The following is a 9,902-nucleotide window of genomic DNA, read 5'->3' as shown; positions in this document are numbered from 1 at the left end:
TCTGCTTCTCTTAGGTCCATTTCAGTCCTTTATTGTGCCCATCTTTGCATGAAATATTCCCTTAGTATCTCTAATTTTCTTGAAGAAATCTCTAGCCTTTCCCATTCTTTTGTTTTCCTCTTTCTTTGCATTGATCACTGAGGAATGCTTTCTTACCTCTCCTTGCTATTCTTTGGAACTCTGCATTCAAATGGGTATATCCTTCCTTTTCTCCTTTGCCTTTCACTTCTCTTCTTTCTCAGCTTTTTGTAAGGTCTCCTCAGACAGTCATTTTGCCTTTTGGCATTTCTTATTCATGGGAATGGTCTTGATCACTGCCTTCTGTATAGTGTCACGAACCTCTTTCCATAGTCCTTCAGGCACTCTGTCTATCAGATCTAATCCCTTGAATCTATTTGTCACTTTCACTGTATAATTGTAAGGGATTGATTTAGGTGATAACTGAATAGTCTAGTGGTTTTCCATACTTTTTTCAATTTAAATTTGAATTTTGCATTAAGAAGTTCATGTTCTGAACCACAGTCTGCTCCCAGTCTTGTTTTTGCTGGCTGTATAGAGCTTCTCCATCTTCAGCTGCAATAATCAATCTAATTTCAGTATTAACCATCTGGTGATGTCCATGTGTAGAGTCTTCTCTTGTGTTGTTGGAAGAGGGTGTTTGCTATGCCCAGTGCATTCTCTTGGCAAAACTCTATTAGCCTTTGCCCTGCTTCATTCTGTACTCCAAGGCCAAATTTGCCTGTTACTCCAGGTGTTTCTTGACTTTCTACTTTTTTCATTTCAGTCCCCTATGATGAAAAGGACATCTTTGGGGGGTGTTAGTTCTAGAAGGTCTTGTAGGTCTTCATAGAACCATTCAGCTTCAGCTTTTTCAGCATTACTGGTTGGGGCATAACCTTGGATTACTGTGATATTGAATGGTTTGCCGGAAATAAACAGAGATTATTCTATCATTTTTGAGATTGCACCCAAGTACTGCATTTTGGACTCTTTTGTTGACTAGGAGGGCTACTCCACTTATTCTACATAGTTACAAGGGTAGATAGTTACAAGAGAACTAATCTCATTCATGAGGACCCCACTACCCCACCCTCATGACTTCATCTAATCTCAGCCACCTCGCAAAAGCTCTACCTCCTAATGCACTGAGGGCTGTAGAGTTTCCACATAAGAATTGGAGAGTGACACAGAAGATGGGAGGAAGGGATAGTTAGGAAGTTGGGGATTGACACAGTTAAAATAAACAGCCAACAAGGACCTACTGAATAGCACAGGGAACTCTGCTTGATGTTACACGGCAGCCTGGATGGGAAGGGAGTCTGGGGGAGAACAGATACGTGTATGTGTATCACTGAGTCCCTTAGCTGTTCACCTAAAACTATCCCAACATTGTTTGTTAATCAGCTATACCTCAATATAAAACAAAAAGGTTTTAAAAAAAATAAAGAATAGATAACCAACAAAGATCTACAGAACCTAAGCACAAGGAATACTGCTCAATATTACCTAACAACCTAAATGGGGAAAGAATTTGAAAAAGAATAGATACGTGCACATGTATAACGGAATCACTTTGTTGCCCACCTGAAACTATCACATTGTTAATCAACTGTACTCCAATATAAAATAGAAAGTTTAAAAAAAGAATTAGGAGGTGTGATGCAAACATTTGGTCCATAACACTTGTTAAATTGAATTCCTTTTTTCTTAATAATTACCAAGTTAAGCTTGTGCTCTCATTTACAGTAATACCAAAGTAAGAGCCAAACCAGATGGTTTGTCATAAGCCCTCAAATATAGGTGAAAGGACCAGAATACAAGGTTATCATAAAAACTAATCTGGAAGAGGTATAAACAGAGAGCTTCTGGTTCTATTTACTGTCTTCAGGTTATTCACTATTAATATGAGTGGTCAGGGTAATTAGGCACCTGGAAATTATTCAGTTATTCAAGTTATCACAATTGTTTTATTTCACATGTGATTATCAAGGACAAAAAGAGTTACTCCAAAGTACAAAACCCACTGAGAACTAGCCAAATCCATTCACCATGGGCTAAAAGAGGGTTTGATCAGGCATAAGACACAGAAGAGAAAAAAGATAAATAATTTTGATATCAGATCTTAAGAGCTTCCTCATTATAAGTGACATATATTTGAGTCTCTCCTGTCAACATATTTCTTATTATATAGAAGGAGATATCATCAAACCACATAAATCTGTCTCAGTTTATTTGCATTTTTATTTTTTATTAACGTATTTATTTTTAACTGGAGGATAATTACTTGTGCTGGTTTCTGCCACACATGAGCATGAATCAGCCATGGGTGTACACATGTCCCCTTCCTCCTAAACCTCCTCCCCAGCTCGCACCCCACCTCACACCTCTAGGTTTTCACAGAGCACTGGGTTTGAGCTTCCTGTGTTATACAGAAAATTGACCTTGTGTAACAAGTCCAAAGAGCAACAGACAAGACAGAAGCAACAGGATAAAGACTTCCAGAAAGGATGGTTCTGGGGGAAAAATTACAATCCCATGGTAACAAAATACTCATGATAATTACAACAACTTTTTAAAATTAAAACAAATAGGGAAAAAAGATAGTAAATTATTTACATGAAAAGCAAGACAAGTAAAATGTCTGGGAAAGGTAAAATAACATCTCTGTCAAGTCCTATTTGTATGTGAACAGTGAAGTAAGCGTTACCTAATAATTAAGAACAATGACATGACTATGTCAGGAAGGATTAAGAGGAGGTCTTAATACAGGAGAAAACTCCTATCTTCATAAAAAGCCAGGAAAGCCTAAAATTTTTAGACTAACGTATAGCAATATGTAAGTCTCTTAGAAACAAGCTGCTGTCCACTAGAGGAGAGAGCTTAGCATCTTTAAAGAAGCTGCCAGTGGGATTAAGATTGAAGTAGGAGGCTTATTTTTCATTGCAAATGTCAAAATATTTTTTCCTTTTATTATTTACTACTATTATCTTGATTTGGTACTTAAGTACTCTTTGGTACTTAAGCTTCTGAGAAGGTCGGTAATCAAAGAGAATGAGCCACAGGAGCTTTTAAAGGAAATATTTATCCCATTCTGAATCTCGTTAAAAGTAGTATGACTTAGTACACTGTTTCAGTCACAAAAACTCAAATTCTCAAGACCTCGAGTACAAGTGCAGAACTTGAGCAATTATTGCCATATTTTCTCAGGCATTGCTTTAAGAGCAGACTGTGAACTGAAAACTTCAAACTCACAACCATTATGACTTAAGGCTAAACTGCACATTTCTGGGTGACACGTGGCCATATGAACTGAAAGCAGTGAATGAAGTCTACAGGTTTAGCCCATATTTCTCTTTGGAGGTATGTATGCATGAATCAATCTCTCATTGTGACTTCTTAAAATATATATATATATAGTTGAATAGGTATAAAGAACTGCAGTGCACTCTTGAAAAAAGAGAGATTGTGTTTCTTTTATCGAGAACCTTCATGTTGAAAGGAAAAAGAAGTTTGTTATAGAAAAACCCTGTTCCCTAGGGACAATTATGATTTCAGAATGATGAGCCTGTCAGTCTGTAAGTCATGAGTTAGAAGCAGCATCTGAAGCTGTGATTAATCAGCTCACTATTTAGTTGACCCTGTTGTAGCCTTCAGAGCAAGTATAAAGATCTGCAGTGCTAATGATGCTTCGAATAGGAACCATGGAAGTAGGTTCTTAACAACAAAATTCTTTGAAGCTTTCTAAGTAAATGTGGGGTCTGTGGAGAGGTGATCTAGTAAGCAGGACTTTGTGCATTATCATTCCAATCCTGTGCCTCTCAGAGGCTTCATTCTTCCCCTGCCCAAGGCATCTGAGCTGTACTGGAAGAGGCCATGCCAAGGACTAAAGTAGGGCTGAGAGCACGTTCATTCACTCAGGTCTTTCCTACTGAGTCCTGATTACGTGCCAGGCACCACACTGTGTGCTGGAAGACAAATACAGGATGTGCCCTTGGCACCCAAACCTCAGAGAACAATAAGCATATTTTTGATGAGCTCTCTGGCTACCTCCAGCCTGCATAAGGCTTCCTTTACAGACACTAAATAGCAAGCCAGAGGAACACATTATTGTCATTGTTGTTATTGTTGTTCAGTCGAGAAGTTGTGTCTGATTCTTTGAGACCCCATGGAAGGCAGCATACCAGGCTTCCCAGTCCCTCACTATCTCCTGAAGTTTGCTCAAACTCATGTCCACTGAGTCGGTCATACCATCCAACGGTCTCATCCTCTGTCACCCCCTTCTCCTCCTGCCCTCAATCTTTCCCAGTATCAGGGTCTTTTCCAATGAGTCAGCTCTTCATATCATGTGTCCAAAGCATTGGAGCTTCAGCTTCATCATCAGTCCTTTTAATGAATATTCAAGGTTGATTTCATTTAGAATCAACTGGTTTGATCTCCCTGCAGTCCAAGGGACTCTCAAGAGTCTTCTCAGTGCTCAGCCTTCTTTATGGACCAACTCACTAAATATTTTTGGCATTTATTGATAGGACTGTTCCAAGCACTTGATGTGAACTTATTCGTTTCATTCTCTCAACAGCCATGCTAGGTAGTTATTAGCATCATCTTCATTTTACAGATAAGAAAACAAAACACAAAAATGTAAGTATCTGACCCAAGTTTATACAGCCTGACCCTACGACTTCATAAGTATCAAGGATACCAGTTGATTAGCTTTCTCACACAGACATAAGGCAAGCCAAGTAGAAGGGTGGAGGAGAATCAAGAGACATTCTTATTTCATAGCTACAGTGAATTTCCCCAAGTAGAGGGGAGGCTCAACACCAGTATAGCTGCCTCGATCGGCACGGAGCTAACACAATATACTCATGTGGGCCTTCCTTTGTCCACACCTGTCCTGTTGCCTCAGGAAGTCACATGCTTGTGAATTCACAGCCAACTACTTGCAAAAATGAGCCCATGAGAGTGTAGCACTAAATGTAAGACGTGTGCATCTCAAGTTGAGCAGAGAAGATTTAAAGAAAGAGGGACAGAGGGGAGGGGAGGTGGGGAAAAGCAAGAGAAAATGACTAATCATGTATACTATTCTAGCACCTTTAGCTCCATTGCACCTGGAGACGTCTACTGCATGGGCCAATGAGGCATGCACGTGGCAGGAAGATACATGCAGCTGCCCCCTAGGAGTCAATTAGAACACACAGGTGCATCACAGAAGGACTAGCAATGCCTACAGGAAAGTCCTAGAAAGTTCTTTGTCCATGGAAACTTCTGAGGCTGTTTGCCTCCCCCTGTTCAAGCCATATGGTAGAGAGCTCATTAAGGGACGGTGACTGGAAAAATAGATAGAGTAACCTCCCCATTGTCAACATGTGATTCTTTGCCTAAGAAGAAAGTACTTTCAACCAAAGACAAGCACAAAAAGAACCAGGCTTCTCTGGTGGCTGAGTGGTAAAGAATCCGCCTGTCACTCCAGGAGACATGGGTTCGACCCTGGATCCAGGAAGACCCCACATGCCTTGGAGCACCTGAGCCCATGTACCACAACCATTGCCTGTGCTCTGGAGCCCATGTTCCACAAGAGAAACCACCATAATGAGAACCCCGAGCACCAAGACCAGACACTAGCTCCCACTCACCACAACTAGGGACAAGCCCGCACATGCGAAGACCCAAAACTAAATAAATAAATCAAACTAGTTTTTTTAAAGGAGAAGAACCAATGCACCATGGAAAATCTAGAAAGCAAATGGCCCTGCATTTTTTTCTCCCCCTTCTCCTCACTGTAACACACATGGAACAAGCGCAAGAAAGAAGAGCGAAGAAGAAAAGTTGCAGACAGCTGCCTCACCTCTCCCCTTCCGATCTTTGGAGAGGAACACCTAGACTGCTCTAGAGGGAGAAGGGAGATGTGAACTGAATAATAGGCTGACATACTCAATAGCTGGATTTTTTTTTTTAATAAGTAAAGATGAAAAGTTAGAGAATCAAGCTGAAATATGTCTAAGGAGCCTCACAATACAGCAGATACAAGGATCTGACCGGATAGGGTAAGAGTTTAAAGTCAAGGTCTAAAATGTTTGCGGTTCAGCAAGCCTGAGATCCTCAGTCAAACCAGTTTCTGCTCATGCTCACTCAGTCATGTCTGACTCTCTGTGACCCCACTGACTGTAGCCCGCCAGGCTCCTCTGCCCATGGAATTTTCCAGGCAAGAAGACTGGAGCGGGTTGCCTTTCCTTCTCCCGGGGATCTTCCTGACCCAGGGATCAAACCCGTGTCTTCTGTGTCTCCTATATTGACAGGCAGATTCTTTACCATTGAATCACCTGGGAAGCCCATTGAACCAGTAATAGGCTGAAAAAAAATTCAATTAATATGAAAGTAATCTCAAGATATATCTTAGACTACAGAGTCCAAAATATGAGACATTTTTGTATTATCCTACACTGAATAATTCAAGTTTGAGGCTAATTCAATGGCTAATTATAAATGACCTAACACCATCAATGAATACTTGATATGAAACATGAAGTTTACTTTCAAAATTAATAAATACCGAGTATAAAATATATCATGTGTACTGGACAGAGATAAGCAATTAATGCCTATATGACAGATGAGATTAGCACTAAATACCAAAATTCCAAAGAAATAACTGATTTTCATTTGGATTTGTGCCTGAATCCCTAGCCAGACTGACCACGGAGCCATCATCAGTATTTGGTATTTCTCAGCACATATGTTTCACAGAGTGATTAAGAAGCAACTTTTAAAGGGTGAATAGACTGATAAATCATTCCAAGGAAATGTACCTTCTTGTTTCTTTTTTGCCTCAAAAAAACTATTTTATCCTGAAGTACAGGCTAAGATCAGGTTTCCTGGGGGCTTGGGGGTAGAGTCCGCCTACAATGCAGGAGACGCAGGAGAAGCCGTGGCTTGATCCCTGGGTCGGGAAGATCCCAGGAGAAGGAGGTGGCAAGTCACTTCAGTACTCTTGCCTGGGAAACCCCGTGGACAGGGGAACCTGGCAGAGCCATAGTGGTCGCTAAAGAGTCAGACATGACTTAGCGACTAAACAACACGCAGGCTACGGTCAGGCCTCCCAGTACAGTGTGTGGGGATCCCACCAATGTGGGGCCTCATTCTCCCTTCCTGATGCGGGGCCACTTGGCCCCTGTGTTTTAGCAGAATTGTTTTCCTTGTCTGAAACCAAAGTATGTGATTCCCATGTCAGAGTGACCACAGAATCCAAGTGTTGAAACGGAAGGCCCCACATGAGGCACCAAAGATCCCATGTGCTGTGACTGAGACCCAACACAGCCAAATAAGTAAATAATTTAAAAAAAAAGAGAACACAAAGTCAAATTTCTCATCAATCAGCAAGCCTAGTGTTTATGTCAGAGGGGACCCAGCTGCACCTTCTTCCAAGAGAAAAGCCATCACAGTTCCCCCTGAGCATCTATATAGGAAGCTGATATCCCAACATTGCTTCCAACTCTGGCATTCCATGAATCTTTCCAGACACAATATCTCTGCCTCCCCTATCCCAGATTGGGCCCCCAGACCCCCGTCCTGAAAACAAGTCAGATGTTCTGGCAAAAAGGATGAGTGAGCCTGTACACAATTTCACATAAACCCAAGTGAGGAAACCTTTGGAGGTTTGCAGCAGACTGTTCTCCGTAATAGGCTGGAGAATCAAGCCAGCTACTCATAAATTTCATATTTTTAGTATAATGTTCAATTAAGGTGTATGAAGATACACTCCTTTCAGTTTTTCAATAACCATAATTTTCCCTGTACTCTAAAAATGGATAAGCAGCATCAGTTTCCAATGTGGGGCTTCAAGAGAATATCATTTCCATAATCATAACCCTCCACCCAGGGCAAATGCATCTTCTTTCTTTTGATGAAGAAAGGTGACCCAGTTAGAGATATTCCTTCCAATCAGTCACATGAATGTAGTTAGAATTTCAACTCACTTTTCCGGTATAAAATACAGAAATTCTTCCACTAGATGTTTTGATGGGTTCAGTTTAATTAGACTTACTCAAAGACGATGACGTGAATACGTGAGGGATTCATTTCCCTTGCCTCTCATGTTCTCACCTTAGTAGAGATGCCAGTCCTCAACTCTAGGTCTTAACACAGTTTTTGGTCTTGACTGGTTGTCCCTATTCCTGCTGAACTCCCTTTTAATTCTGCTCCATGTTCATGAATCATAGCTGATTATGTCCTGCAGTTTCTAGGAGTATTATAAGTGTTAACCTCAGGATGTATTGGAAGTATTTTATATAAACTAAATAGGGCTTCCCCGGTGGCTCAGTGGTAAAGACTCCACCTGCCAATGCAGAAGATGCAAGAGACGCAGGTTTAATCCCTAGGTTGGGAAGGTCCCCTGGAGGAGGAAATGGCAACCCATTCCAGTGTTCTTGCCTGGAAAATTCCACGGACAGAGGAACCAGGCGGGCTACAATCCATGGAGTTCCAAAGGGTTAGACATGACTGAGCACACACACAAACACACGCATTATATTACATGTCAATTAAATATATTTATACACTATAAATTGTTATATAATTATACATATGATACTGTCAGAAACTAGTTTATTACTCCCATAATAGCTTACCACCCCCACTGTACCCTCAATGAACACCCTCTATAGGAACACCCTCTATAGGTAACAGCTCTCCTTTTGATTATATAATGAGTAAATCTCAACAGTTTTATCCTCCAAATTTACCCTTGATTCATACTTTTCTTTCCATTTTCCCTGTCATTAATTTATCTAAATAATTTAAATCAATTCACCAGGTGCCTACTATGAACGAGGCAAGAGTTCTGGAACCCCAGGACAGTATTTCCGTCTTTCAGTGGCTCACAGGTACTAGAAAGAAAGAGAGTGGCGAGAACACAGTCCATCCAGTGTGGAAGAAGCACCAGCAGAGACACAACACACACACCACCTCGAGGAGGGAGTCAGCAGCCCTGCCCCTGAGGTTTGGGGGAGCTCCACAGAGGGGGCCGCACTGGAGCTCAGTCTTGAAGGATGAGGAGAAGAAAGCTGATGTGTGGGCAAAGCGAAGCAGGGGCAGGGAAGGAGTAGAGGACGTGCCAGGCAACAGAGACCCCATGGGGGCCTGAAACCAGCACCGTGAAACCCCATCACTTCATTCCTGAATAGCAAAACAGCCACGAGCTAACAATCTGACTGCCAATGCAGGGGACACGGGTTCGATCCCTGGTCTGGGGAGGCCCCACATGCTGAGGGGCAACTAAGCCCATACGCCACAAGTACTGAGCTTGGACCCTTTGCTCCACAACAAGAGAAGCCGCTGCAGTGAAAAGCCTGCACACTGCAACTGGAGAAAGCAGCCAAAAGTAGATAAATAAATATTCTTAAAAAATTTTCTCCCTTATCCAATTCCTCCTGAACATTACTGACCAAAAAAAAAAAAAAAAATCCTCCAAAAGCATAACTTTGGTCACCCTCCCCTGCAACCTTGTCCTTCCCAAGAGCCTATATTGTAATAAATTATGCCTTAAGCCTCTTCCTTAAGGACCTTAATGGTCTATACACACATTTCCTTATTTCCTTATCTTCCCTATAACTTGCTCAACTGCCCTCAAAAATTTCTAATGACTGTGCCTACTGCCTTGCTGATAGGAGGTTTAAGTTTAAGCACACCTCACACATCTGTTACATTATTCCACAACCAAACCTATAGACACTCAGGGCCAAGTGTTACTGCCCCTCTTCTACCTGCCCCAGCTGCCAAAACCACTGGGCAATTGACATCACAGGCTAAGAATACAGCAAAATCATTTGCCTCATTGAGTCTATCTTCTCCATCTGCCCATAGGCACTCAAGCATCAATCCATCCCAACATTCACTCATTTAAAAGG

The sequence above is a fragment of the Muntiacus reevesi genome, chromosome 3 (assembly GCF_963930625.1).
Source record: "Muntiacus reevesi chromosome 3, mMunRee1.1, whole genome shotgun sequence".
In the NCBI taxonomy this organism is placed as follows: Eukaryota; Metazoa; Chordata; class Mammalia; order Artiodactyla; family Cervidae; genus Muntiacus; species Muntiacus reevesi.
The sequence above is the reverse complement of the archived record's forward strand: the minus strand, read 5'-3'. Positions refer to the sequence as shown.